Source organism: Aegilops tauschii, chromosome 7 (assembly GCF_002575655.3).
Source record: "Aegilops tauschii subsp. strangulata cultivar AL8/78 chromosome 7, Aet v6.0, whole genome shotgun sequence".
NCBI lineage: Eukaryota > Viridiplantae > Streptophyta > Magnoliopsida > Poales > Poaceae > Aegilops > Aegilops tauschii.
The window spans coordinates 400,653,459-400,661,348 of NC_053041.3; the positions used below are offsets into that span (position 1 = coordinate 400,653,459).

General features: G+C 47.5%; 1 long non-coding RNA gene and 1 pseudogene across 1 annotated transcript; one reads left to right on the forward strand and one right to left on the reverse strand.

The window, feature by feature from the left end:
- Window positions 1-1,475: 1,475 nt before the first annotated feature.
- Window positions 1,476-2,580, reverse strand: LOC141028070 (uncharacterized). The gene is made up of 3 exons (XR_012190327.1): window positions 2,386-2,580; window positions 1,749-2,299; window positions 1,476-1,669 (listed from the first exon to the last, which is right to left on the reverse strand). It is a non-coding gene; the product is annotated as an uncharacterized lncRNA (long non-coding RNA).
- A 4,382-nt stretch (window positions 2,581-6,962) lies between these two features.
- On the forward strand, window positions 6,963-7,526 carry LOC109751436 (uncharacterized; annotated as a pseudogene).
- Window positions 7,527-7,890: the final 364 nt, after the last annotated feature.

A 7,890-nucleotide genomic window follows, 5' to 3' on the forward strand; every position in this document is an offset into this window, starting at 1 on the left:
CACAGAAGGTATGGCAAGTTACAGACCTATGCAGCGCCTAGCTTGGAGGCGCCACACTCTACAGTGCAACGCCTAGCTCGCAGGCGCTGCACTGTAGAGTGTGGCGCCTCCAAGCTAGGCGCTGCACATGTCTGTAGCTATCCAGACACAATAGAAGGTATGGCAAGTTACAGACCTGTGCAGCACCTAGCCTGGAGGCGCCACACTCTACAGTGCAGCGCCTGGCCGCTAGGCGTTGCACCGTATAGTGTGGCGCCCCCGAGCTAGGTGCTGCACAAACACTTAGCAATTTTTTTGCCTCAAACTGGAGGCCTACCTTGTGTGCCTCCCCCCCCTCTACTGGGTCATTTTCAGCCACAGTTCAACAATTCGTATAAGAAACATTAAGGTTCAAAAAGGGTTCACCACGGACATCATTTCTTAAAAGGACCATCACAATAAGTTCAAGTTTAACATAGAGCTACCACCACTCCAAGTTCAACGACATAACAAATTCCACATTACAGGTACGACCACTCCAAGTTCAACGACATAACAAATTCCACTCTAAGTTCAACATTATAAAAAAATGATGATGACTAGTGCTTTCCACGCTTGCTGGCTCCTCCCCCCTCTTGACACTTATCTTCTTCACCTTCCTAGGAAGAGGAACCCGCTCCTGCTCCGGCTCCGGCTCCGGTTCGACATCGTCATCCAAATAGTCATCCAAAGCCGCCATCCGCGAGGTGCCGACCGTCCTTTTGCCTCTTTGGGTGAAGTCTTCAGGTGTGTACTTGTTGATTCCCTTCCTAGGCTTCAACTCGTATGCAGACCGAGCCTGGTACGTCCCCAAGGTCATATCATCAGCAACCTATGCATCAACAAAAGATATGGAAAGACCGTGTGTGAGGATATAGTTAGCAATGCATCAACAAATGGATATATATCGTCATGACATACCTCTTGGGTGACCACACCCACATCCTCATCCTCGAAAGGTTCACCATGGCTCTGCCCCGAAGCGGGATCTGATGGTGTCGCCGACCTAGACCGTTCTGGTGATACATACTCGGGGTCACAACAACCGAAAAGGTTTGATAGCCGCCTTAACTTTTGGCCCTGGTGCTGCAACATGTACAAGTGAATGAGACATGGAACGTACCAACAAATGTTAAGTGCTAGTTTGAAGGAGATGTGAACCTTAATGAATGCTCGAAGTGCACCTTCCCCATCGCTTTTGCCGGCCGGGGTTGTTTCCAGAATAGTCTCGGTCTCATCAGCTGCTTTCTTGATCTGGGCACGCTATGAACAGAAACGGTATCAAAGTGTTAGGCAAGCGAAGATGTGAATAGTGCGAATGGAAAAGCAAAAAGGGCTAACCACAAAGTTCATCATTGGAGCTGAAGGGATCACTGAGTTGCCTTTCCTGACTAATGCGTTGTACTGGTGCTGGGCATCAAAAACGGTGGGTTCTTCCAGAATCTCCTCAGCATACGCCGGCTGGCATACCTCCACGCGGGTACTTGCAAGAAACCATGTGAGATAGTTGTTGAACGCGATCGGGCAGTGCTCACGAAGCTGGGCTCGTTTTCCAGCCCTTGCTTGCTCCACACTAAGAGCAAACTGCACGACATACTTCCTGTGATGCTTGGCCCAATCCTTGATCTTCCGCTGCTTTTTCCTATCCAACCTGCAAGTTAGAAACAGAATATTAGCATCATCAAAACCGTCGAGAAGCTGCTAAGTGCTCAAGGTTAATTATATCTTACGCGTGTAGCAACTTGTCCGTGTCCTCCCACTCCGACGGGTGTGGCTGGAACAAACCAAACTGGCGGAACACCCGATGTGGCAGGTGAAGCTCAACCGCCCAGTTGCATATCAGTGGGCACCGCATATGCCAGAGATCCCTATCCCTAATGCACATCGGATTCAGCCTGAACTCTATAGGGTTACCAAAACTCTCTCCTTTTCCATACGGCTCCCATTCCACCTGCAAAATGGGATTGAATGCAAAATTGATATTGAGTTACGATACAAGCATGATAATCACTTATGCAATGTCGGTTCACCTCTCAGGCGTGATCGCGTCCAGCTCGCTCTTGTACAACTTGTACATTACCGAGGGATCATCCGTCATCTCATTTAACACATCCCACTTGTAAGCCCAAGTGGGGAGCCATAGTGGGTCGTCTTTATCGTCCCAATCCTCGTACTTCATGGTCTTCGGTCGTCCAACCGACAAACGCTCCCAGCTCCATATGGAAAGTGCGAGCAGACAACCACCAATACCTCCAGTGTGCCTACAACAGGCTTCGTCCAACTGCACATAAAAGAGAACATGGTCAAATTTGCCGCAAGAGCGCATTGATAATGTATCAATGAAGTGAAAAGGAAACAACTTCATACCTGTCGATACAAGTAAGCCAGTGTCGCCGAACCCCAACTCCATTTGCTATCGAAGACGGTCAACGCCTTCAGCCACATCCATGGAGCATTCTTGCCTGTGCCATCAGCAAACATTGTCCTGGATATCACGTACCACATGTAGACACGAGCATATGTCTTCACCATGTCCTCATTAGCATCATCAGGGCAATGACAGAAGTTCGATGATATCCATGTGAAAGTAGCGCCCGCTACGACTCTTTCCTTCTTCTTATCTTCTGCTTCTGGTTCCCGAGGCTCCGGAGGAACCATACCGATAAGGGCTTGCATCTGCGCGCGCCACCCATCAGAATCGGTGTTCATACATAAAGGATTGCCATCGATAGGAAGACCGGTGATCATAGCAATACCCTGCAGCGTCACGGTCATCTCCCCGGTCCAAAGATGGAAAGTGTGTGTCTCCGGCCTCCAATGATCAATAAGCGCGGTGAGTGCTGCAGCATTGTTGGGTGGCGTCGACCGGCGGACCAACTGAATGAAAGGGAGAAGTCCTGCCTCCCTTACATACGGTGTGTACCGCTCATCATAGCGCATCCCTCCAAGGCTGATCCAGTGAGACCGAAGCTTCAGAGGTGCAAGCTCCTACAAACAAACAAATCATAACATTACATATGGGGCATTTGTGTTTGAAAAAAATACGAAATTCATAACACCGGCCACTTTCAGTATTACCCGCTGCTGCACCGACATAGCGTACGACCGGTGTTGTTTGTCCCAATGATCATCGAGAAGCCAAACCATCCTAACAATTTCAACAAAGCATTCTTGTCAACACGATTATCTTTTCAATTCAAAAAAACTAAAGTAGGCCTACTACATGCAAGATTCAAAGCATATGTATCCAAAGCATTTTTCTCAATACGAGTATAATTTCAATACAAATAAACTAAACTAGGCCTACTTCATACAAATAACTTTTCCATAAAAATAACATGTCAATCTATGTATCCAAACTATATAAATAACATGTCAACCTATCTATCCAAACCACATTCTAATCTAACAAGGGTTCCCCAAATCCAATATATGCAAGATTCAAACAAAAGTTCCCCAAATCTAATACATGCAAGATTCAAACAAGGGTTCCCCAAATCTTCAAAATATCATATTTTCTATGGATAGAAAGAAGGGGATCGGAGGAGAGTACCTTCTACGATGGATTGGTGAAGAAATGCACGGACCAAATCGTCGGATCGGAAGGATTTGGGAGAGGGGATTGAGAGGGGGAGTGGAGAGGGCCGCCGCCCTGTTATGTTCTGTAACTGGCAATGGGGTGGGTGGGGGAGGAGAGGGCTGGCGCGGTTGCATCTAAGTCAATGTGCAACGCCCGAGCGCTAGGCGTTGCACATTACATGTGCGGCGCCTAGCTCGGAGGCGTTGCACTGCTGGGTGCGGGCCCATGGGCTGCCACGGTGGACAGAGGTGCAACGCCCCAGAGCTATGCGCTGCACCATAGGGTGTGGCGCCGGCGTGGCGGGCGCTACACAAAAGGGTCAGGGGTGTGAAATAGTTTTACGGGCAGTTCATTCTGTGAATTGATTTCGTTTCGAGGTCAAAATTGTCAAATTTGCCGGTAGAATATGGGGAATCTGTTAGGTTTTTTTTTGTAAGGGAAAGGGAAATCTGTTACGTAGGGACTCGGACGGAACATTCAACGGAAAAAGGCCCTCGACGGAAAAAGGCCCAAGAAGGCCTAAAAGCATCTCTACCGAAACTAGATAAGCCCCGGCTCGAAAAATAACTGTTTTTTTTTTGCCCGGAACGAAATGGAAAGATCAGATCCCGAATAAGCCCCCAATCAGAAAAAAAATATTCCGGTGAGCAGGAAAAATCCCCGCCTGTGCCCCATCTGTTCAGTTTTGGTGGCCATTTTTTGACACTCATGTTGAAGTTTCACCGCGCGCGAGTTCTTCTTTTCCCCGCCTCTCTCCGCTACCGAATCTCGCTGCCGCTTCCCGCCCCCGCTTCCCTGCAGTAGAAAAGAGCCGCCGCCTCCCGCCGGTTCGTTTCCACCTCGTTTCGTACCTGGGGGTGGCGGATCCCATCCGCGCGGTCGCAGCGGCCGCCGCCATGGATCCGGCGCAAAGCTCGGGGGCAAACGGCAAATCCCATGCTTGAGTAGCTAGGATTTTCTGTATAGGGGAGCAAACGTACGATGCCGGTGGACTCAACGGTTATCAGGCAAGACAGGGACCGAGATTTACCCAGGTTCGGCCCCTCGTACGAGGTAAAGACCTACCCCTGCTTGTTTGATCGTATTGATGGAGATGATTACAAAGGCGAGAGGCGACTTGGCACGAGGTTGATGATGGCTATGGGGGACTACGGTGGATTGTGCGTTCGGTGTCTAGAGAGCCCCCTCCCGTGCCTTTATATACTAGGCTGGGTCCCGGGTGCCCTAGGTCGGTTACAAGTAAGAGTTGGAGTCTATCTCTATTTCTTCTTGCCTTGTACGGTAAGTTTTCCTTGTTTGGGTCCGGCTTGGACTTCTTGCTTTCCTTGTTCAACGATTATCCCGAGTGGGCTGATGACCCACAAGTGTAGGGGATCACAACAGTCTTCGAGAGAAGTAAAACCCAAATTTGTTGATTCGACACAAGGGGAGCCATATGTAAGGACATATTTCTCCTAAGTATATTTTGGTGTTTGTTAACAACATGATTAAATGATCTCACTGTGTACTCAAGTGTTTTAGGAAACATAGAAGCATTGCACATTGTTGGATGATCCCTTAGAGAAAGGAAAAAGCTTGAAGACGCTGGCCCCTAATTTTACTCGTTTATTTGAGTCATAGGAAAGCCGTACTATCAAGAGGGACGTCTCTTTGAAATGGTTTGGGAAATGTTGCACCTTCACAAATCACGTCTACACCTTCCCACATTCCTACAATCATTGGGGAAGTTGACAGAAATTTGATCTACCACAGAAAACTCGCAAAATGCACTAATTCCGAGTGGTTCGGAATTCACTCAGAATTCCGGCCGAGTCGGAATTTCCGAACTCACTCCGGACTGGTTCCGAAATGAGTCTCCACTCCCTGTTTTCCATCCGGAGACCAGTGAGTTGGGATTCGGATTATTCCGAGCGTCCGGGATTCCAGATGAATTCCGGATCCATTCCGGATGTGTATTTCCTGGAAAAAACGGCTAGTTTTTTAGTGGACCTATATAAGTCACCCCTTCTTCCCCAAACACACTACCACGACCAGAAATATTTCCCCCACCATTGTTGCAAGCTCAAATCACCAAGATCTCTCTCCCTACCCACTCAAACACTCCATCCTTCTAGGATTTGAGGGAGTTGACCTTGATCTACACTTTCACCGAAGGAATTCGATTTCCCCCTCCATTCCATTGAGTTCTTGCTACTCTTGGGTTCTTAGGAGCCCTAGACGGTTCGCGGTCATCCCCGTGGTTTTGGTAGCCGTGGAGACTAGTTGAGGAGCCTTCAATTGAGTTGTGGAGTGTCCCCCTCGTCCTTGTGATTCTTGTGGCTTTGGGAGCCACGGGAATTTGGTGAGAGCCTACAATTGAGTTGTGGAGTGTGCCTCATCCTTGTAAAGGTTTGTTTGTCTACCTCAAAGGCAACATAGTGGTTCGTGTCGTATCACGTTGGTGAGGACATGAAGGAGATACGGCGTGGCATTGACGCCTATTCGGGCATCACTTTGTGACTCTGCACCGCTCCATCGGAGAGTAGCTTCCTTTGGGAAGTGAACTTCGGGATAAATCTCCGTGTCACCGTGTTGTTATCTTTTACCTTGCCTTTACTTGTTTAGCTAGCTTACTTATCGTATCTTGTGCTAGCTTGTATCTTGCTCATCATATAGGATTGTTCACATAGTTGCACTTTCTAGAGAACTTATATTTTGAGCAAATCCCTAATTTTTTAAAAGAAAAGAAAAATTTGTAGTTGCCTATTCAGCCCCCCCTCTAGATAACCTATTCGATCCTTTCAATTGGTATCAGAGCAAGGTCTCTTTGATCAAGGCTTCACCGCCTAAATAGAAGGATATCTGGAGGGGAAGAACATCCTAAGTTAAGTGATGACGGGACTCCAGTTGATCCGGGTCTCGGACTTCCTCTAAACACAAACACAACCATCGTGGAGGAGGCTCCGGTCACAATGGGAGTCATGATGAAATTCCTTAAACAAATGGAAGTAAATCTCATGGCTAACGTTGCCACCACGATGGATGCTTAACTTGCTAAAAATGCTACCTCATCATCTACCGTACCTTCCGAAGTGGTGGTAGATAATGTGGAGGACCCATCTAAGAATAAGAACACACTCCCTAAAGGAATACCTTCTTCTTACAATGCTATGCCTTTTAACTATGTGCATCAACCCACTCACCCTCATATTAATACTCCTCATGGTCCTCCTCCCAAGCTTGATTCCACTAGATACGTGATACGTCCATTTTTCATCATGCTTTTATATTGATATTTATCGCATTATGGGCTGTTATTACACATTATGGTACAATACTTATGCCTATTCTCTCTTATTTTACAAGGTTTACATAAAGAGGGAGAATGCCGGCAGCTGGAATTCTGGACTGGAAAAGGAGCAAGTTGGAGATAGCTATTCTGCGTAACTCCAAAAGCCACGAAATTCAACGGAGATTTATTTTGGAATATATAAAAAATACTGGGCGGAAGAAATACCAGAGGGGAGCTGCCAGGAGGCCACAAGCCTGGTAGGCGCGCCCCACCCCCTGGGCGCGCCTACAGGGCTTGTGGGCCCCCTGTTGCCCCTCTGACTCCCCTCTTCTGCTATATGAAGCGTTATATCCTGGAAAAAAAAATCAAGGGAGAGCTTTCGGGAAGATACGCCGCCGCCATGAGGCGGAACTTGAGCAGAACCAATCTAGAGCTCCGGCAGGGCTGTCCTGCCGGGGAAACTTCCCTCCCGAAGGGGGAAATCGTCGCCATCGTCATCACCAATGCTCCTCTCATCGGAGGTGACTCATCTCCATCAACATCTTCATCAGCACCATCTCATCTTCAAACCCTAGTTCATCTCTTGTATCCAATCTCCGTCTCGCGACTCCGATTGGTACCTGTAAGGTTGCTAGTAGTGTTAATTACTCCTTGTAGTTTATGCTAGTTGGTTTACTTGGTGGAAGATCATATGTTCAGATCCTTAATGATAATTATTACCTCTCTGATCATGAACATAATTATGCTTTGTGAGTAGTTACGTTTGTTCCTGAGGACATGGGTTAAGTCTTGCTAATAGTAGTCATGTGAATTTGGTATTCGTTCGATATTTTGATGTGTTGTATGTTGTCTCTCCTCTAGTGGTGTTATGTGAACGTCGACTACATGACACTTCACCATTATTTGGGCCTAGAGGAAGGCATTGGGAAGTAATAAGTAGATGATGGGTTGCTAGAGTGACAGAAGCTTAAACCCTAGTTTATGCGTTGCTTCGTAAGGGGCTGATTTGGATCCACTAGTT